Source organism: Cynara cardunculus (assembly GCF_001531365.2).
Source record: "Cynara cardunculus var. scolymus isolate 2C chromosome LG 3, CcrdV1, whole genome shotgun sequence".
NCBI classification, from domain to species: domain Eukaryota; kingdom Viridiplantae; phylum Streptophyta; class Magnoliopsida; order Asterales; family Asteraceae; genus Cynara; species Cynara cardunculus.
In genome coordinates this window covers 21,683,201-21,691,248 of record NC_037530.1, presented here as the reverse complement: position 1 = coordinate 21,691,248, position 8,048 = coordinate 21,683,201, and positions in this window count along the sequence as shown.

Here is an 8,048-nt window from a genome sequence, read left to right as displayed (position 1 = left end):
TTCGTAAATAAGTCAGCTAAATGAAATTTTGTATTTACAAAATACAGTTCAATGGTTCCTTTTTCTACATGATCTTTAATAAAATGATACCGGATATCTATATGCTTGRTTTTAGTATGTTGAACAGGATTACATGAAATAGCAATAGCACTTTTGGAATCAGAGTAAATTGGAATTTTATTAAAATAAAACCCGTAGTCTCTGAGTTGTGTCTGCATCCATAACACTTGAGAACAGCAGCTTGCAGCAGCTACATATTCTGCTTCGGCAGTGGAAATGGAAACGCAGTTCTGTTTCTTTGATGCCCAGCTAACTTGCTTGTCTCCCAAGAACTGTAGATGTCCTGTTGTACTTTTCTTGTCCAACATACAGCCTGCATAGTCTGCATCTGAATAAGCTGTCAGTTCAAAACCAGTACCCTTGGGATACCAGAGTCCAAGATTAGCAGTCCCTTTAAGATAACATAAAATGCGCTTAACGGCACTTAGATGGGACTCCTTTGGATTAAACTGATATATGGCACAAATATGTGTTGAAAACATTATATCAGGTCTACAAGACGTTAAATACATCAAAGAACCTATCATACCTCAATATGTTTTCTGGTCAACAGCTTTTCTAGAAGGATCAGCATGGATCTTCGTTCCATGAGCCATAGGTGTTTTGATAGATGAACAGTTTTCCATATTAAATTTTTTCAGGATATCTAAAATATATTTAGTTTGACAAATAAAGATACCCGAAGATAATTGTTTAATTTGAAGACCTAAAAAGAAGTTCATCTCACCCATCATACTCATTTTAAAACGTGAAACCATCAAGGCAGAAAAGTTTTTTTACAGTATTTGGCGTTTGTAGATCCAAATGTTATGTCGTCTACATAAATTTGTATCAAAATAATATCAAACTTTTCCTTATTAATGAAAAGGGTTGTGTCAATATTACCTTTAGAGAAGCCTGCCTTTACAAGAAACTCTGATAAGATATCATACCAGGCTCTCGGAGCTTGTTTAAGGCCGTCAAGCGCTCGATCAAGGATCTAGACATGATCCGGCTTTGACTGATCAACAAAACCCTCCGGTTGTGAGACATAGACTTCCTCTTTGAGAAGTCCATATAAAAATGCTGTCTTGACGTCCATCTGATACACCGTGAAGCTCTTGTGTGCCGCGTACGCCAAAAACATTCTTATTGCTTCAATCCTTGCAACCGGGGCAAATGTTTCGTCATAGTCAACACCCTCTTGTTGATTATATCCTTTAGCAATGAGCCAAGCCTTATTTTTGACCACAACACCATATTCATCCTTTTTATTTTTGAACACCCATTTAGTACCAATAATCGTCTTATTGTTGGGACGAGATGCCAATCTCCAGACTTTAAGTGCTTTGAACTGGTTTAGCTCTTCTTGTATTCCTAATATCCAATCCGGATCTGCTATGGCTTCAGAAACCTTAGTCGGCTCAATATTACTCAAGAACGTGGAATACAGACACTCATTAGCAGTTGCGGACCATGTACGGATAGGTGCTGATGTATCACGAATTACTTGATGTATTGGATGATCTCGGGTCCACTTCTTGCTATCAGGTAAGGGAGTATAAGAACTTTGATCTGAATTTTGATCAATATAAGAACTTAGGGAGTTTATAGGAGCAGGTTCAGGTGAAGGTTCAATAATAGGAACTAGTATAGGTTGAACATCTGATTGAGGTGGATTATTATCAATTTGTTCAGCTAACACCTCTTGCTCTTCAGAAGTTTTACCCTCTTCACAGTGAACGGGATTGTTTGGATTCTCCATTTCTATTTCTTCATCGACTTCTTCTGTTTCCTCTTCTGTTTCAGTTACGGGCACATCAGGAGATGGCCCCGATAACTGTTGTTCAGTTGAATTTTCCCTGATCAAAACAATAGACTGATTAGGTTTATTATCAAAATATTCTTCATAAAAGTGTTCAAACAAGAAATCTAAATCAGCTTTATCAGTGTTAGAAGTCTTAGGTTGATCAGCTTTCCGTGAAGTGTTAATTATAAGACCGGGTCCTGAAATGAATTGTTCAGAAGCCACATCAATAACTTCATCAAAAGATATATTCACGCTTTCATTGATGATTTTGGTCCGTTTATTGTAGACCCTGTATGCAGCGGATATCTTCGAGTATCCAACAAAAACTGCTTCATCAGCTTTAGCAGCGAACTTGCCTCTGTCCTCTTTGTCATTTAGAATGAAGCATCTACATCCAAAAAATCAAAAGAAATTGATGTTAGGTATTCTTTTAACTATTATTTCATACGGAGTTTTACCAAACCTTTTGTTTACAAGTGAGCAATTTTGGGTAAAACAAGCAGTCGCTACTGCTTCAGCCCATAAGAATAAAGAAAGACTGAAACATGTAAGCAATGTATGTGCCGCTTCCACCAACGTTCTGTTCTTTCGTTCAACAACACCATTCTGTTGTGGTGTCTGGGCTGCCAAAAAAGTATAAGAAATACCAATGGATTCAAGGTATGAACCGAGTGTGTTGTTCTTGAATTTAGTTCTGTTGTCTGATCTGAATTTCTGAACTTGAAGTTGCAGATTATTTTGAACTATCTTCAAGAAAATAATAATTGTCTCGGCTGCTTCATCCTTAGACCATAGAAAATGAACCCAGATGTATCTGGAATAGTCATCGACTATGACCAGCACATACTTTTTACCATTGATGCTTTGAATTCTTATAGCACCGCAAAGATCCATATGAAGAAGATGTAGAGGACGTTCGGTATTGAACTCTGTCTTTAGCTTATGAGAAGCTTTCTTCAGTTTACTCATCTCACATGCACCGGATACATGATCTTTATGAAACTTCAGTTCTGGGATTCCTTTGACCATGTTGTCACAAACCAACTTCTTTAGATTCTAGAAATTCAGGTGTGAAAGACGTCGATGCCATAACAGATTTTCCGTCAAGGAGGCCTTGGATATCAAGCAGACATCAGTATCCACCTGTGTATTTGATAGGTCAATCGTGTAGAGATTTGATCTTCTGAATCCAGCTAAGAGCTCCTTACCATCAGTAGTTCGGATGTTGCATTGGTTAGCTTTAAAACAAACTTCTAGATTTTTATTATAGAATTGACCTATGCTAAACAAATTATGTCCAAGTCCTTCGACAAACGACACTTTCTTAATAGTTAAATTCCCAGAAATTACGTCACCATATCCAAGGATAGGCGCGTATTGGTTGTTTCCAAATCTTACTGTACCTCCAAAAGATTCAACAAAGTTTGATAGTAACTCTTTTCTACCATTCATGTGCTTAGAACATCCGGAGTCTAAGAACCACACATGCCGGTTAACCTGCAAAAATGAATCAATTGGGTTTTGGTATCCGTTTTAGTTTTGGACCTTTAAACACATATTTCATTGGCGGTATACTATACGTACCGAACCAACGTTCTTTAAACATCAGATTTTTAGATACAGAAGATATCACAGAATGCATGAAATGGAATGGTCTAAAAGAAGTAAAAGACTTAAGTAATTCATTTACTTTACTCGGAGAACAACTATTTTTACTATTTCCAATATCAAATAATTCATCAACTGAATATCTTATTACAGAACTATTCAATGTCGAATCATCTAATACAGATTTAGTAAAATTATTCTTCTTCAGTTGAGTAGATGATTTTTCTTCTTCTTTTACTTGAATGTCGATCTTCCTTTTTCTTAGTAAGCTTCTTCTGTTTCCTTGAATTCTTTTTCGTTTTATTCTTTTTATAATAAAGATCATCAGAAACAGGTTTTTGGTTAAAATTCTTTTCAAAATCTGAAGCTAAAYCAGAATCCTCAGTCATATTGTTTTTAACAATGAATTTTTCATGACTGGGTAAATTATTTGAAAAATCAAACTTATCAATTTCATCATCTAAGCAAACATCTGAATTTAAGATATTGGAAAAATTAATTTCTTCATTAACAACATTTATTTCTTCTAAGTCAGTGGATTCACTCAAAGATTTTTCGCACGAAAAATACTCAGACTCAACATGTTCCGTTTTTATTATAGAATTATGTAAATGCTCAATTTTATCTAAAAATTCTTGTTTTTGCTTGTTAAATGAAAGTCTTTCTTCAATTAAAATCTTTTCCAACTGAACTACTTGTTTTTCGAAAATAAGAGTAGGAGTGTAAGGCTTTGGTTCAGCTGGTTTTGCTTCAAGCTCTGCCTTTGAATAACTATGGAAATAATCTGTTGAAACTGCAGAGTCTTGATTATTGTAACTTTCATTTAAATTTGAATAATCAAACGGAACTTGTATCTTGTCTTTTCTTTGATGATTATAATATTCTTGTTGTTCGACCTCGTCAGAAGATTTTGTAAATTTTACCGAATACTCGGGACCACAATAAAGATATTCATAATTATATAAGGTCGGGGCATAACATAAAGGTTTTTCTAAAAAATTTTAGATTTTCATACCCCAGCCCTTCCCGAGGGTTAAAATATCTCGTTTCAGATGGTTTGTTTAGAAAAATGGTTTGATCAGTTTGTCCTCTTTTGTATAAAATTTCTTCTTTAGCCTTCAGAGTTTTATTTAACTGAATTATTTGAAGTTCAAGCTTACTTATTTTAACAATCTGTTCTTCATTAACTAATTCTAATAATTTATATTTTTCTTTCAAATCAGATAATTCGGATTTTAAGACATTGGATTTTTCATCAAATAGTTTGGACTCAGATAACAAAGACTTACCCCAATTCAAGTTTCCAGCATTTTCAATATATAAGTTGACATATTTTTCTTTTTGCGCTTTTAATTGATCTTCAAAATTATTTGAACGCAATTTTTCTGATTTTAATTCTTGTTGGAAAGTTTGAATTTTAAGCATCATCATTTGTATCTGTTTAATGCATGATTGATGTAATACCTCTTCATTCATTTCCGCTGTCTGTTCTTCTTCTTCACCTGACAAACTTTTATCTGTTCTAGCCATCAAGCACACATGTGCAACAGCTTCAGTTTCTTCTTCTTCATTAGTCAGATTCAACTAGTGTTCATCCTCAACCATAAGTGCTTTGTCGGCATCTCTTTGTTTGGACAAAAGAAATTTATTCTTGTAGTAGTCGGTATCTCAATTTACTGGCTTCCTACAATTTACAGCAAAGTGGCCTAGCTTACCACAGTTATAACACTTAGTGTTCTCATCAGCTACACCTTTGGTAAATTTCTTATTTTCTTCTGGCTTTTTCTCATACTTCTTCTCGAACCTATTTTCTTCATATTTCTTCTTCTCGCCAAATTTGTCTTTGTATTCATATTTTGAGCCTGACGAGAATCTCTGGTTGTTCGAGTGTGGCCTTTTTGAGAAYTTCTTCTGGAATGCTTTAGTCAACATTGCCATTGCCTGTTTTATCTCTTACATTTCAAAATCTGAATCTGAGCTGTTACTATCTTCTTTTTCAGATTCACTTGATTGGCTAACTTCTTTGAATTGTTTTCCAGACCTGTTTTTTAATTTCTTCTCCTTTCTCTCAGATACAAGAGCCAAAGGATCAGAAACTTCTTTCTCTTTCTTCTTTGCATTTCGGATTTCCAAAACATCTTGTTCATTATGTTTTAGAGTTTCATAGATCTCATGAATATCGATATCAGATAACTGCTTATTAAATCTGATATGATTAGCAAATGGTTTCCACTCTGATTGGAGATTGTTAAGAAACTTAACATTTATCTCTCTAGTAGTTTTAGAAATTCCATTCTTTGTCAGCTCATTAAGCAGTCTGGCAAGCCTATTATACACATCATCAAGACTTTCACCATCTTTAGCCTTGAACTCTTCATATGCTGAAATGCAGTTAGTAATCTTCAGCTGAGTTCCTACTTTCGAACCTATCATCATCTTTTCAATTTGAACCCACATGTTGTGACCTGATGATTTATGACTGTCAATACTAGTGTAAATATCATTAGTCAGTGCTTGCATCATATAAGACTTGCAAAGCACATCAGCATGGGCTCTCTCTTTTTCTTCAGTTGAATATTGATTCTTTTGTTTGATTACTTTCTGAGCAGGTATGCCTTCTACTAGATCAGCACCTATCTCTAGGAAGAATATAGCAGGACCTTCCAGTAAAGATTGCATAATCAGATCTCCTTCTTTCATTCTCTCAATGAAGTTCAGAAATCTATCTCTCCACTGATTGTAATCACCACGAAACAGAACAGGTGGCTTGGTATCAGTACCAATAGTCATTGCTTCCTTTGAACTTATAGTATCAGTTCGTATGAAATAGGATCAACTACAGTTCAAAATTTGAATTAAAGGATCAGTTTACAAAAATATATCTGATAATTTCTAAACAAAAATTTGCACATATTCAACACTTAAAAAATTTTTGCACAAAAACTTATCTGGATTAGTAATCCGGTCAAGCTTATCCGGATTGAAAGTCCGATCAACAAAGATAGACTTTTCAACAAGTTATCCGGATTAGAAATCCGGACAACGAACAAGTTTAAATCACACACAAATTGCTTATCAACACTTAACCAGATTTATACAATTAAGCAAAATTCATGCGGATTAAGCAAAATGTAATACGGACAAGACATAAAAATCAATTTGAATTAAAATTCTCAAATCGGATGTTTTCAATACTTGGTCAAAATTCCAAAATGACAATCAGACGTAAAAAGTCAACAAGTCAACAAGTCAAGGTCAACTAAGTCAACAAGTCAAAGTACGTATAAGTCCTTCTAATACAAATCGATCAAAAGTCAACAAATTAAATCGATCAAAAGTCAAAATCCATTCAATACCAATGACAATGTGCGATCAAAATATAAATCGCTCAATAGACAAATATGTACCAAGTACAAGTCTTACCAAGCAGATTCTCCTAATCACTTAACAAATCGCACACCACTTAAACGACTTAGCAGTCGGATTGTGTAAATCGCCCACTAATCCGCTCAAGTTACCAACGACTTACCAGTCGGATTAGTTAAATCGCTCAATAATCCGTTCAAGACATCAACGATTTACCAGACGGATTAGCTAAATCTCTTGATTATCCGCACAAGTGTTGTCCGGATAAACCTATAACAAAAAACTCAAAACACACGGATGTTAAATCGCACAAGTCTTAAGCGGATAACACCCTAAATCGATCAAGAGATAAGCGGACTAATATTCAACCAACAACACAAAATTTCACACTTTTTATCAATAATTTGGATCAAAACATGAAAAAATAAGAGTTTTGAAGAACATTTTCCAAAATACGAAAACTCAAAATTCGACTAAAACACGTTTAAAACTTGCTTAAAATAAAAAATAGTGCGAATCGAAGTTGTTCGAAATACAAAAACGAATCTAGCGATGTAAATCTTTTCAATTAACAATAAAAAAATAACCAATTTAGGCTCTAAAACCCAATCTGGACGAAGAACACTCAAGAACAGTGATGAACATCAGAAACCCAGATCAATCAATCTTCAAAAATTTGTGCAAAAATGTTTAATCCTCTAATTGAAACTGCTGCAGTCTGCTCTCATACCAATTGTGAACTCCAAGATTCATACAAAAATGATAAAATCTTCAAGAACAAGATGAATAGAAAAGTAGAGAAGAATAGATCATGTCACACCCCGCTAAAGCGGAAACACAAGATGTAACAGGCAAGCAAGTCACAACAACAATTAATAAATAACACTTTTCAATTTTGCAAAATAAAATGAGTTTAACATCATAACCAAATTTTTGACAAATACTTCTTTTACAAAAGCTTCCATTGCGAACTTAATCAGTTTTGCCACAAGTATGCTCCCAAAGTACTTCATTTCTTACTTGTTACCTAAAAGCATGGAACATAAAATGAGTCAACTACAAAGAGTTGGTGAGCTCACGGGTTTTCATATGCATAAAACACTTTAATGCATAAACCAAATATTTGCAAACTTATGCGAATCTTTTGCACTTAATAAATGTAAATCTTCCACGATGTAAAAACTTGAGACGCTACTGAGCCTTACCTGACCAACTTGCCCCATTA